This window comes from Gorilla gorilla, chromosome 10 (genome assembly GCF_029281585.2).
Source record: "Gorilla gorilla gorilla isolate KB3781 chromosome 10, NHGRI_mGorGor1-v2.1_pri, whole genome shotgun sequence".
Taxonomy (NCBI): Eukaryota; Metazoa; Chordata; class Mammalia; order Primates; family Hominidae; genus Gorilla; species Gorilla gorilla.
The window spans coordinates 131,159,125-131,173,973 of record NC_073234.2 but is presented as its reverse complement, the minus strand read 5'-3'; the positions used below and the strand labels follow the sequence as shown (position 1 = coordinate 131,173,973).

General features: G+C 42.8%; 1 long non-coding RNA gene across 2 annotated transcripts; it reads right to left on the bottom strand.

Annotated features, from left to right (window-relative positions):
• Positions 1-3,393: 3,393 nt before the first annotated feature.
• On the bottom strand, positions 3,394-9,140 carry LOC109029094 (uncharacterized). Of its 2 annotated transcripts, XR_008670069.2 has the most exons (4): positions 8,841-9,140; positions 7,995-8,157; positions 4,019-4,270; positions 3,394-3,924 (listed from the first exon to the last, which is right to left on the bottom strand). It is a non-coding gene; the product is annotated as an uncharacterized lncRNA (long non-coding RNA). The 2 variants fall into 2 exon arrangements; XR_008670070.2 differs by lacking the exons at positions 3,394-3,924; positions 4,019-4,270 and adding an exon at positions 7,521-7,891 and having other exon boundaries at positions 8,841-9,137.
• Positions 9,141-14,849: the final 5,709 nt, after the last annotated feature.

Genomic DNA, 14,849 nt, shown 5'->3' with positions numbered 1-14,849 from the left:
GACTGTGGGCTCATCATTGAACTTGTCGAAGCCTTGGTTTCTGCCTCTGTGAAATGGGTATAAGAACAGGGAGTGCCTTAGAGGACTGTTGAGGAATCCAGTTAGCACAAAGCCTGGTGCTTAGTGCATGTCCAGTGACTCCTCCAGCTGGGGACTGCAGTCCACCCTCAGAAAAAAACCCATGAGCACCCGGGATGATGAGCTGCTGTGTCACAATTGTCATTGCTATTGCTAGTATTTTATGTCTATGAATCTCTTCAATTTCTATCATTCAAGCTTCTGGGAATATCTTTTTAGCCTGAAGCTTGAAAGAGGAGTCTCCATAGTGGTTGAATGTGGCTTCAAATGCCCCTGATTTGAATAGTTTTCTCCCCAGTAAGGCACTCCTTATAACACCACCAATCTTCTCTACTCACTCCCACCCATGTCTTTGTTCACGCTATGCCTCCCTGCCAACCTGATACATCCTTTTCTTTTTTTCCTTATGTTCAAATTCTGCTAGTTCTTAGGTCCAGCTTCAATCATACTACCTCCCTGAAGCTTCCTCTAAACATTGTTTATCTATGCAGTATCTTTCCAAAGCCTTGTATTTTAGTTACTCTATGGTTTCCATTGTGTATGTCAATTGTGTAGGTCTTGCCTCCTCTACTTGATCCCTGAAGGAAGAGAGATGAATCCTTCCTCATAACTGCAAAATGGCAGTAAGGGCTCCAGACCTCACATCCTCTCAGCCTCATGTTCAAAGGAAAGAGAACTTTGAGCTTCATTGGCCTGATTTGGGTTAAATTTTATCTATGAACCAATCATGGTATCCAGGAAATGGGCAGTATGACTAACTTAGACCAGGGATTGGCATATTTTTCTTAAAGGGCCAGATAATATTTTAGGCTGTGAACCATGTGATCTCTATTGCAATGACACAACTCTGCTGTTAGTGTATGAAAAAAGTCATAGAAAATAATTAAATGAATTGGCATTGCTATCTTTGAATAAAACTATATTTGTAAAAACAGATGACTGACCCATAGGCTATAGTTAGCTGACTTGGCTTAGAAAGACCAATAAAAATATTGTTTCTGGAGCAAGAATAGGGTCATCAAGCCTTTCCAAACCATATGGACTGATTGTATGGAGGGTCCACAAAGGAATTCAGGGACTATTTTACTATGAGAAAAGTTAAAGGGTGGTGGGCAGAGAAAAACAACTTACTGACAAGGTCCATTGCCACATGTAAGAGTCTGTGAGCCATGAATCAGGATCCTTCAGTACCTTCAAGTAGATGAAGAGAACCAGGTTTGTCTGCTTAGGGAGCCACTTTACCCCCAAGGTGTTTTCAGAAGAACACCATGAAGTGGGGAGGAGAGAGCTGACTAAAAAACTCTCACATTAATGTGCAGCCCGTATCCTTCCAAACACTTCCAAACTTAGGATTTCAAAGTCTGCCTGCGAAACAGGAAGGTCAAGCATGTTATCGTCGTCATTTTACAGATGAAGATGCTTACCCTCTAGGTATGACATGAAAAACTTGCAGAAATAAACAGCACATTCTATTTTATTTCATTTTATTTATTTATTTTTTTGAGATGGAGTCTTGCTCTGTCGCCCAGGCTGGGGTGCAGTGGCATGATCTCGGCTCACTGCAACCTCTGCCTCCCGAGTTCAATTGGTTCTCCTGCCTCACCCTCCCAAGTAGCTGGGATTACAGGCACGTGCACCAGGCCTGGCTGATTTTTGTATTTTCTGTAGAGACAGGGTTTCACCATGTTGGCCAGACTGGTCTCGAACTCCTGACCTCAAGTGATCCACCTGCCTCAGCCTCCCAAAGTGGCACCACACCCAGCTGAAATAGCATATTTTAAAAACTGGCCATACAAGATTTGCAACCTATGTACCACTGCTCTCCACCCCACTCTCATGGCAGACATCAATAGTCCATCACCGTACTTCTTCCCACTGAGCTCAGATGGTGTCTCAGAATCCTTCCCACAATACAGCAGCCAATCCCAATGGATCAGAGTTGGCACATGAAAGGAAGAAACTCATTTGTTAGATTGGCTGACCATGTAGTAATACTTGTGGAATTGCCAAGTTACTTAGTACTACCACTTGCAGCTGTTATTTACTGGGTGCTTACAATCTGCCAGGAGCTGTGCTCATCTCATTTATGTTTTAGAATTCTAGGCACATGTCACAGATGCCATGGTACACATTACCAGTCAACTCTGGTTTCAGCCTCAGCAGCAGTGGATAGTTCCCCCGTGAACTTAGACTCACCTTAAGCTGGCAGTCTCAGGGACTTGCTCTCTGTTTCTGCATTTGTCCTAGGTCATTTCTAACACTGAGCCTGCTAGGTGGCAGCCAAGCTCTGTCTAGGAGTGCAGGGACTAGCTGAATAAATACTCTAATCTCCCATTCTCCATGGGCATAGACCTGGGAGGCATTTTGTGCACTTCTCTGGAGGTCCCTGCAAAATCAAGACCCTGTTGCCTAGGGCAATGATCTTGAAAATACAGTCATAAAATGGCATTTTTCCTTGTCACTTGCTCACTCTTCCTTCTTGATATCACCTTCCAAGTAAATTACCTGTACACAGGTTCATGACTAAGGCTGTGCTTTCAGGAGAACACCAATGAGAACAATCAGGATACCAACTAGGGCAACCATGGACCCCATTTTACCTGTTAGAAAACTAACTCTTAAGAATCCAGGTAGCTTCTTCAGGGTCACATAGCTGATTTTTCTGATTCTAAAGTTCATGTTCTTACCCACCAGGCGGTTCTGCCTGATCAGCAGAACTTCAGATAACAGGTGGGCACCAAGGAATGGTGTTCAGATACATTCAATGCTGCATTTTGGCTGGTGAAAGAAACTGATTGGGTTTGACAGAAAGGAAGTCAGGCAGTTTTTTTTTCTCCTAAAATTAACCTTACTTTCAGTCATCCAATTCAGGAATAATCATGCTCACTCTAGGGAACTCCACCAATGTTTCAGAGCTTCTAGGTAATTAAAACACTTCATTAAATCGAATTCCATGAGAAGAATATGGCAAAGATAAGCATTTTTTTTTTTTTTTTGAGGCGGAGTCTTGCTCTGTCACCCAGGCTGGAGTGCAATGGTGGGATCTTGGCTCACTGCAACCTCTGCCTCCCGGGCTTAAGTGATTCTCCTGTCTCAGCCTCCTGAGTAGCTGGGACTACAGGCATCTGCCACCATGCCTGGCTATTTTTTTTTTTTTTTTTGTATTTTTAGTAGAGATGGGGTTTCACCATGTTGGCCAGGATGTTCTCAATCTCCTGACCTTGTGATCCACCTGCCTTGACCTCCCAAAGTGCTGGGATTACAGGTATGAGCCACCACGCCTGGCCAAAGGTAAGCATTTCAAACCACACAAAGTGGAAATAATGAGGAAGCATTCCTTTGTCTTTTATTTTAGTAGTTTCAACCCAGGCTAGCCCATAGATACAGAGAAGGGTAGAGGCTGTGGCAAAGTGATGCTCTTCAAGGTATCATGGGAAACTCTTAGCTAGCTGGGCTGAGGTTGGAAAATGTGCCCTTTCGTTGACTATTTAGTTCCGAATGCAGGCCTGCTTGGTCAAAGGCCATTGTAGGTAGGTTCTTTTCAAATGGGCAATAGATGTCCAGTTGTCAATCTTCTGAAGAGGAAAAAGGGCCCTAGAATTGTGGAAGCAGCTTGGATGAAAAAGCCACATTCTGAAACTGTTCCTGACTGGACAGACCCTGGGAAGATGAGCAGCAATTAGGTGGATGTGAGTTGAAAATTCAGGAGGAATGGCCACTCTAAAAGTTTCTCAATCTGAGGCTGAAGTTGGATGTTTGTCAATTTCTCAGGATAAACAGCATATCACAAAGTAGGAAACAGGCTGGTCCCCAACTCCACTTCTGTTCCTAGCTTTCCAGTTTACTCTTAAAAAACAAAACAAAACAAAAAGATGAAAGCTGTCACATGGGTAAGATATTGCAAGCAGTTAGCTGCCCTGCCCTTCCATTCAATACATACCTCATTTGTAATATAAAGGAAAATTTCCTGTAGGTTAGTGACATTGGTGAGGATGTTGTAATGGGTCCATGACTGTGATATTTGTGCTCATACGTCAATTTCCAAAGGCATATACAATTTCTCTGGGACTTCTTTGAAAGCCATCGTAAAGATTAGTTTAGGGCCTGTGTTGATTATTCCTTTTGTTGTCCTCTGCACTGCTCAGTGCCCACTTCCTGTTGGCTTTGGCCAATAGGAGGCACCAGCAGGTGACTGGAGGGTGAGGGAGAGAAGGCCGAGGCGTTTATTCAATCAACTTTCCACTCCCTGCCTTACTGTGCAATGGCTGCCTGTCAAGGGGCCCCACTTCTAGAGATCCAGCATTTACCAGGCTCTGGTGACACCATTCCAACCCACACCCTTTTAAGCCCATGGGTGGCAACAGCTCTGAACTACAGCTAGTCCATGGATGCATCACCAAACCTTCTTTGTTCCCTTAACCCTGGCACATCTCTGCAAAGAGTCTGCTCATTAAACCTTCTTCTGATAAACTCTTTTCAAGGTGCCACGTGCTTCTTGCTGGGACCCTGACAGTCACAGAAGCCCTTCCCACAGTATCTTATGCATGTCCTTCCTAGCAGTACCATTGAGAATTGTAAGTAGAGCAGCTATTTAGCAAAGCACTCAAGAGTTCAGGCATTGGAGTCAGACAGATCTGGGTTTGAATCTGGCCTTTTTTTTTTCTTTTTACTCAATCACCAACTGTGTGACTCAGTTTCTTCATTTGAAAATGAGGATAATAGATCTGAACTTAGAGTTTTTGTGCCAATTAAATGAGATGATACACATTAAGCTTAGCAAGTGTCCACCGTGTGATAAAGCCTTGATGATTTTTGACTGTTATTGTCACTATTATCGTCATTGCCTCATTATCTGTCTACCTCCTTAAGTTGAGGTGAGCTCCTTGGTAATGTATTCCTGTCTGATTCATCTTTTCAGCCTCAGGGCCCCCTAAAATGCCTTGTAATTTAGGTGCTCAAAACATATTTGTTGTTTGTTTGTTTTGAGACAGAGTCTCGCTCTATCGCCCAGGCTGGAGTGCAGTGGCACGATCTTGGCTCACTGCAACCTCTGCCTCCCAGGTTCAAATGATTATTGTGCCTCAGCCTCCCAAGTAGCCGCGATTACAAGTACCTGCCAAAATGCCCTGCTAATTTTTGTATTTTTAATAGAGATGGGGTTTCACCACGTTGGCCAGGCTGGTCTCAAACTCCTGACCTCAAATGATCCTCCTGCCTTGGCCTCCCAAAGTGCTGGAATTACAGGCGTGAGCCACTGTGCCCGGCCTCAAAATGTATTTGTTTAATATAATAACATCATGGCAGAGACAATACCACGAGACCGCCAAACTCTGCCTCATTTTCCTCTTGCCACACAAGAAGACTACATTTCCCAGCCTTCTCTGCAGCTGAGACCATGTCCTTGAGTTCTGGCCAACAAGATGTGAACAAAAGTGATGTATGCTCCTTTCCAGACTTGGCCATAAAACCCTAGCATGGTCTTCCAGTTCAAGAGCCAGCAAACGTTTTCTGTAATAATAGTAAGTATTTTTGGCTTTTTGGGCCATGAAGTCTCTGTCCCAACTACTCAACTCTGCCACAGTAGCACAAATGAAGCCATAGACAATATGTAAATGGATGAGCATGGCTATATTCCAATAAAACTTTATTTACACCAATAAAGAGATGGTGGACTGGATTTGGCCCACAGGTTGTAATTTGCTGAGCCCTTTACTAGTTACTCTCTCCACTTTTCACGGAAACCTTGGAAGCCAAGTGTTGCAGATGCTGAGAATGCCAAGATAGGGGGCCTGGGTCTCTGAAAGTCTATAGGGAGCAGGGTCCCCCTGCCCCCACCCCCACCAGAGTACACCATGACACGAGCTTCCATTGTGTTAGGTTATTAGATACTGTGGATGTTTGTTACAGCAGCAAACCTATCCTGACTCATAGGTCAATGATCCAGAAACCAAATGCTCATGTCTGTAGCTGGGAAGAACAAAATATAAGAATTTAGATTGAGACTGCTAGAAGGATCATAGTAATTACAGTAAAAAAAAGTTCACATATTCAGTATTTTGTGCTTTTTAAATCCTCAGGAGCACAATCTCATTTGTAACCTCATAACAACCCCACAAGTCAGGCTCAGCAGATGTCATTATCTGCATTCTATACATAAGGAACTGGAGGTTCAGGAAAGGGGATGACTTGCTCAAAGGCATGTTGCTGGTAAACCACAGAGCTGGGTAACCCATCAAAGTCTCCATCCTCCTGGGGCATTGAACTTCCCACCACTCCATGCGGTTATCTGCTATCCAGGGTATTATTTCCTTAATTTAAATAAGACCTCAGACTGCCAACATTTACTGATTCTTACTATGTGCCAGCACCTGCTGTAAGCATCTTGCATATGTCATCTCATGTGAACCTTGGAGAGGTTAAGCCACTTGCCCAAGACCACTAAGTTCTTAGGTGGCAAAGCTAGGATTTGAACCCAGGTCACTCTAACTTGAAATTTGGTCCTCTGAGAACTGAAATAAGGATTTTTAGTGGGAGAAACCTCAGCTGCTTTTAGCCTTATCACATTTTTAAAGCACTATTTAGATTATTTATTCAAAATATATTTGTAGATATTCCACCTGGTGGATTATCCAACTGTTTCAGGTGCTGTGGTAAGATCAGTGAAGCATACAGGCATTCTATGTCCTTCTCTTGTGGCACTTAGAGAACAGTGAGGTCTTGGTGATAGTCAGCTCAGGGACAGTCGAGGCTCAAGTCACCTGTGCATGGCCTAGAAAGCCTAGAAGAGCCCCACTTGAATTCCATCGAATGCATTCTCCAAAGGAGCAGGGGTTTTCTATTACTAGAGAAGAGGAAAAGATATGTGAATGTGACAAAACAACAATATCATTTATAGATGCTTTACACTGTTGGAGAAGGTGGGAATCAAGAAGGATTCCTGGAGAAGTGACATGAGTAAGTTAAGCAGGCAATGAGTGGGCAAGAGGACAATAATGGTATTGTCAATAAGACCACTCCAAGGAAGAAGGACAGCAGGCTTAAATGCCTGTGGGCTGGGGAAACAGAATTTTGGTGCAACTACAGCATGGATCAGAAGGGATGGGAGTGGGAAACAAGTAAAAGTAAGAGATTAAATTGAAGAGACCCGACAATGAATGGCCTTGGCTACCATGTTGAGTTCTTTGGAACTGATCTTGTGGGCAATGAGGAGTCACTGAAGGGAGACAAGGAGCGTGACATGATCAGATCTGTGGTTCAGAAAGATGACTTTGAGAAAGCCTGTCTCATTCACAGCTGTGCCTAGAAGAGTGTCTGGCATATAGCAAATGTTCAAGAAATATTGTTGGAATAAATAGCTTAAGCACAGATTGCTATGAGAAAAACAGAACAGTCAACTGACTCCTGATTTCTGCTTTATTGTTTTTCTTGACCAAGAAACCAACCTAGAATCAATCTGGAAGTCAGGGTCATCAGAAACTCTGTCTTTCTCCCCCAGGATGAAAAGTAACGCTGAGAGTATGTTGAAAAGTGCTTTTAGATTGGGGATTCAAAGCAGTGCAAGTGACAAGAATATTATCTGTCATTTTCCTCATTCTCTCTGCTTTCAAATGCCTCTGTCCTGCTTTATACCACATCCATCAGACACCCTCATTTTCATATCTTCGCCTTTGTAATAGCCAGTGGCTGAATGTTGCTAACTGCCTGCCCTCTATGCACAGAGGCACTGGTTCCTGGAAATGAAGGCAGCTTGCTGAACATCGGCAGCCACTGTCCTGGGGATGTTTTCTTTTAGGATCAAGCTTTACCTACAAGCCTGAAAAGAAACATCGTGTATCAGGATGTCTTAGGGTCAATTCCAGACCTTCTGGGCTCAGGCAACCCCCTTGACATATCAAAGTACTGGCATCCAAACTTACGTGTCATTGATGGAGACCATCTGATGTAGTTTTAATAAAGGAAGAGAACTGGCAAAACGCAGTGGCTCACGCCTGTAATCCCAGCAGCTGGGGAGGCCGAGGCGGGCGGATCACGAGGTGAAGAGATCGAGACGATACTGGCTAATGTGCTGAAACCCCATCTCTAATAAAAATACAAAAATTAGTTGGGCATGGTGGTGCGTGCCTGTAGTCCCAGCTACGCGGGAGGCTGAGGCAGGAGAATTGCTTGAACCTGCGAGGTGGAGGTTGTAGTGAGCCAAGATTGTGCCACTGCACTCCAGCCTGGCGACAGAGCAAGACTCCGTCCCCCCCAAAAAAAAAAAAAATTTAGGCGATACAGATCTGGGTTCAAAACTCCAGACTCTGTCACATACTAGTTGTGTGGCAACTTAATTCCTGTATGTCACAATTTTCTCTCCCTGAAAAATGGACATATCTATTCTGTTTTGAGATTATTTGGGGTTTTACATGAGCTAAAGTAGAAAAAAGTAGTAACTGTTTGGTAAAGCGTAGCCATTTATTTCTGGAGACATTCAAGCTCATATGGTATCAATGAATGAGCCACCATATGAGTCAGAGACCCAACTGGGACAAGATGGGAAGCAAGTGGCAATTTTGGGCCTATTTTCTCTCAGTGCTTCTCCCTCACCTGTTTTCTCCTTAATACCCCTTTTCAGACCTGTTTAAAATTTCTAAGTAGTAGATAGTATGTATGTGTGTATGATGGGATATGGCAGCAATTGTGGAATGCTGGTCAAAAGTTTCTTGGAGCTCTGTTGATTGCAAATGATAGAATCCAAGTTCAAACCCTTATTGGCTTAATACCTGGAAATGACAGGTATAGAACTGGTTTCAGCAGCCCACGCATGAGATGAGGGCTCGTTTTCTCCATCTCTAATTGCAGCTTCTCTGTCGATCATATTCTCCCCTCCAATGGGTACTTCTTTTCCATGGCACAGTGGGTCACATGGCAGTGGGACAAGGTCACAGGAAACTCTAAGTTTCTATCATCTCAGCTTACCATCCTTAGAGGAAAGAGGACCCCCTTCCTATCCACTTCAGACCATGGAAGGGCTCTGATTGGCCTGTGTTGGGTCACATGTCCACTACTTGAACCAATCACTGCAGCCAGGAGATGGCGTACTATACCGCGATTGTGCAGGCTTTGGTCATGTGATCCACGTCACACGTGATTGTTGCCACTGTGGGGTTCTGTGATTGGTGGTTCCATTAGAACCACATGGAGCTGGGGAAGTACATTCTCCAAAACCCTGTTTTATGTGGGAGGGGCCCTTTTACCAGAAAAAACAAAAACAAAAACAAAAACGGTAGAAGGGAGGCTGGGCAGACAACATTAACGATGTTATCACTGCAAACATTTCCCTTCCTGTTTTCTCCCTGCCTCCTGCAAGAACTAGGGGATCTGTGCTTGTGTTTGTGCTCTGTAAACACTGGCTCTGTCAGGACCTGCTAGAGCTGTGGATAGAGGTTTGAGGAGCATGAGTTTGGGCTCAGACATGTCTGAGATCAAATTCCAACTTCTCTCCTTACTGGCTTGCACTGCTTTGAGCAAGGTACATAACCTCTCTGAACTTCAATTTCCTCATGTGTAAAATAGAGATCATAGGTGTCCTAATATGACAGTTGTGAAGATGAAATAAAAAGTGTTTCAAAAAGTGGTAGCTAGTATAATAATAATTACTATTATTATATCATCATAATTATTATTTTTAGGGCTGATGTGACACTCTGAGAAGAGTACCTAAGAGAGGCTTGACTCAGTGTTAAGGTTAGATTAGAGATGATCTAATCTAATTACTTCATTTTACAGATGGAGAAACTGAGGCCCAACAGATAGCTTGACCCGTTTACATGAGGTTGAACTGAGGAATTGCAAAGACGAGTTTTTGCAGGAGACTGAGCCTGGAGCCAGTTATCCTTGCTAAGAGCATTCAGAAATTATGAGGCCACAAAAATGCTTTTTGGCTTGAAGCGTCCAAATGGGCCCCACCCATCTCAGAGAGTCAGGCCTCCTCCTTGCTACTGGCCCCTGTATTTCCAGGCTGGTGAATACAAATCTCTTTTTTTTTTTTTTTTAAATACTTTGTTCTTGAAAACTTTAGGATGACTGGGTCTTTTTGTATGGGAATTAGAGCTTGAAAAACCTTGGTTTTTGGCGTATTCCTCTCCCCAATACCTATATGAGTAGTTTTCTTTCCCCTCCCCTCCCCTCCCTGCCTTCCCTTCCTCCCTCCCTTCCCTTCCTCCCTTCCTTCCCTTCCTTCCCTTCTTTCTTCCCTTCCTTTCTTTGTTGCCTTTATTCCTTCTTTCCATCCCTCCCTTCTTTGTTCCTCTTCTCTTTTAGTATTTAAACATACAATGCCATGTTCTAGGCACTGTGCCAAGGGTGGGGTCAAAAAATCACTCATCTTTACATTTACAGTATTTCTCAAGTTCATCTTCTATGCCTGGCATTGTACCAAGGACCCTGGGCACTAAAGATGCAGCAGGAAATGCAGCAGACTTCATTTCTGCTCTCACAGGGCTTACATTTGAGTGTTTTCTCTTCAAGAACCTGGACGTTTAGTCTAGGTTGTGTCTTCCGTGAGAAAGGCTGGCGTTGGGTAAGGCTGGAGAGGTGAGTAGGACCAGAGCCTGGTAAGACGTTTGGAGTTTCTTTTGAGGGCAAGGGACAGTCACTGAAGTATTTTTAGCAGATGCGGGTCACTCTTGGGCTCGTATTTGAAAGGGGACACTGCTACCTGCCCACCTCTGTAGCATCATCTCACATTATTCCTCTCCTCACTCTCTGGGCTCCCATCCCTCTGACCTTCTCTTACTTTCAGCAATGTGCTGTCCTTCTACCACTTCCAGGCCTTTGCAGAAGTCTTTCCTTCCACCTGGAAAACCCTCTTCCCCTCTTTGCCTCGTGAACTCCTCATCCTTCAGTGTTCAGCTCAAATGTTCCTTTCTCTGGGAAGTTTGCCCTGATTTCTACCTCCATCTTTCCCTGCTGAACTAAGCCAAATCCCTGATCTATGCTCTCAAAGTATCTAGTACTTCTACTTTTCATTGCAATGATCACAACTGAAAACAATTATTTGTGTAATTGTTAAATTTAGTTTTTTTTTTTTTTAAGAAAAAATATTCTCAGGCTACAAGCTCCACGTAGATAGAAGTTGGGTCTGTCTCATTCATTTTTACACTTCCAGCATCCAGGATTTGTCGATTTGTAAATATTTGTCGAATTTAAAAATGGATGACCAAGGGAATGAGAAAGTGAATGAGTGAGAGAGTGAATGAGTGAATGAATGAATGAGCAAGTGAATGGATAAGTAAATAATAAATGAATGAGTTATCACCTACGATATTTGGGATGTGACCAGCCTGGGAAGCCTAAATCCTTGGAGCTCCTGTGTGTTTTTTTACCTGACATGATAACCCCTCCCCGATCTAGTCTATTATTGTTTTTTTTTTTTTGTTTGTTTGGTTCAAGACCTTATGAATCACTTACTGGTCTTGCACTCACATGCCAAGTAGAAAATAGTTTTTATCTCTGTGTCTACTCTGATTGATTGCTCATGGCTGCTTGGAGCTCTAGGATTCAGAGACACTGGGAGGCTGCTTTGGGCTTGGTGGAGAATGCCACTATCTGTTAGCAATGTCTGCCACGGATACCTCAGGGGAAATGTATTGCCTGTTCTTCCTATTTGTTAGCCTTGGACTCCTGGGGCAACTGTCCGCTGATGGTGTGGTTCCTTTGAGTCCTAAAACCAATTTCTCTCATTATTAGGAAAATTCAGTGTTCTTTGGGAATCTATGCTGACCTAAAATGTCAATTATGCTGCTACTGTTTGGCATGTAGCATCTATGTTTTTTTTTTTTCCTCTCTCTCATTCTGTTCTTTTCCTTCAACTCTGGTTTCTCACATGGTTCATCACAAGCCCCTTGAGGGACCACTTAGCCCCATCTGGAAAATGAAATTGACAAATTCAATGGATTATTTTTATCTCTTGGGCTGAAACCAGAAAGTAAATCAATTCCCCCAGGGAGAATTTCTCAAAATGCAGTGTGAGATCAGCTGCATTCACATCACTGGGAACTACATATTGGTTAAAAAGTAGCTTTCCTCAACTCACCTTCTCCTTTTACCTCTCAGTTAAACATCAGATGGTGGCATCATCCATAAAAGGCAGGGTATGAGGTCTGGTGAGGACAAAGTGATTTCTCTGGCATTGTAAAATGAGCTGGGGGTGGAGGAGAAAAGGCTGAAGCTGCTGGTTCTCAGCTCTGACCTGCAGTTCCCAGCTTCCTTCAGCTAAATCCTACTCCACTTATTTTTAGCATGGGGCGATGGAAAAGGCAATGGGCCAGCACCAGGAAATAGATTTCTAGTCTCCGCTCAGCTGGTTATTAGCATATGACTTTGGGGCTTCAATTGTCTCATCTGTAAACTGAGTAAATTAACACCATTACCATCAACTCTTTTGCTAAGAACACCACTATCACCATTATCACCCCAATCATCATATATAATCATCATCATTCCCATCATCACCATTTTCACCAACATTATCATGCCATCATCACCATCAACATCACCATCATCCTCATCATCAACTCCGTTACCATCATCCTTATTCTAGGTACCACTTACTAAGCATTTGCTGTGTGCTAGGCACTCTGCTGTTCACAGTATAAGCATCTTCTCACCTAATCCCCACAACAACTCTATGAGGTATGTATGTATGTGTTAATGCTATTATTCCAGTCTTACAGATGAGGAAAGTGAGGCTCAGTGAGGTGAAGCCCCACTTTCCCAGGAAGTTATAGAGCTTGAATCAGACCTAGGCTGGTTTTTGTTCTTAACAACTAAATCACGAAGGCTGTCTAAATGTTCACTTAAGGTTCACTCTACATTAAAAAAAATCCTAGTGTCTTTTCAAGTTTTGCCATCTTCTGAATACAACCAGATATTTTCTTAATTAATGTGATATTTTCTTAAAAAACATGTTTCTTGGTAGAACCAGATGCATTAAATGATAAGGCTATTTTATGAAGCCACTGCTAGAGGACCTTCCTGGTTTTGTCCATGGGAACCTGAGGCTCACTATGCCTTGTCCCTGGCCACATACCAAATTAGGGTTAGTCCGGGATGCCAGTTTTCCTCTGGGCAGGAGGAAAATTGGCAATGAGTCCCTTGGTTAATTTTCCCCGTGTTTGTAGAGAAGAATTGCAAAGAAGGATTTGGGATCCGTGAATCTGGTTTCAAAATCTGGCTGTTTTTTCTTGGTTGGTAAGTGGTTCAGCTCTCTGGGCCTCAGTTTCCCTACCTGTAAAATGGGGATCATAGTACCTACCTCATTGTGTGATCACAGGATTAAATAAGATAATGTATTCAGAGTGCTTACTTAGCATAATACCTGGCACATAATAAATACTTGCTACATCATGATTATAAGACCATATATTATTTTTTTGCAATGTAGTTTATAAATATATATTATATACAATATATACAATATATTATTCTATTTTGTATTAACTATCTCTCACTGCTTTTTTCTCTGCACATCATATTCCTCTACTATGCTATTCCACTAGAAGTAAAGGCCTAATATAAAGTGAACTGAACCCAGGATTCCCTTTTTAACTCAGCCTGCAGATTTTCAGTGCGGCAAGGTATTGCTGGAGGCATGTGGCGAGGTGCCTCAGGAAGCCCTCAGACTTGTGCCTGTGTGCGGCTGAGAAATTGACTTTTCCCCCCCAGTCAAATTATTAATTAGTTGCCTTATTGACTAATTTCTAAGCACTCAGTCAAATTGAGTAACCAATCTAATTTGGACGGGAGAGCAGAGAAAAGCTTTAGTTCATCCATTTTTCAATTGGATGCATTTCATTGTCTGGAAAAGAGACTTGAAATAAGGTCTCAAATCCTTGTTCAAGCATGGAAAGTCCGGGGACTGTAATTATCGAACTGTCTTATCTTCATGTCTTCCACTACTTGATGAAATAGGGCAAAAAATCCCTTCCAGTTTAAAGATGGGAAGAGTTTGAAAGGCTAATACCTCTACTAAGGTTAAATATTCAATATTGAAGGCCCACTCTGTGTTAGATACTTTTATTATTAGTAATCATTATTAGGCACTGTTACAGAATTCTTACGTATTCAAACCAAACCGGGCATCAGGAATGGAAAGAAGTGGGCTGTCATTTTTTTTAATCTCTCTATTTTTATGTAGCTATTTGCTTTTAAGGATTCCCAAATCTTTGAAAACAACATCTCTAGCATTTTCAAAGACAGAAGGCAGTGAATATCGGTGCTGTTTAAAGGTAGGGATATTAAGGCCCAGAAAGTCTGAGCTGTTTTCTGAAAAGTGACAAACAGTTCCCCAACTCTTTGCATTGGCAGGGATCTTAAAACAGCCTTTGAGAGGGAAACAAAGACAAAACATCAGGGTTTGTAGACCTGACTGCAGGGCAGGCACTTTCTCTTTCCTTTTTGGGTAATACCGATGGGCAGTTTAGCTTCGTGGACGAGAACGAAACAGTCCCCTATATTACCCCATAGAAGTGGGGCCAAGGAGGGTGGCCCAAACCCCAGCCCCTTCTCTGAAAATCCTCTTAGGGGAAAACCAAAACAAACACAGCATAGTCTGGCTTTTCATTTGGGAGGAATTGCCTGGCACCACCCCTCCATCCAAAACATGCTTTTGATTTGGTTTTATTGGCTACTGAAAAGAATCATTTAATAGTCAAGAGCCAGGCAGTGACAAAGGGTTCAGGTAAATTAGTTTCAGTTCTTACGTAGACTGTCCTTCTTCTTTGGAATTT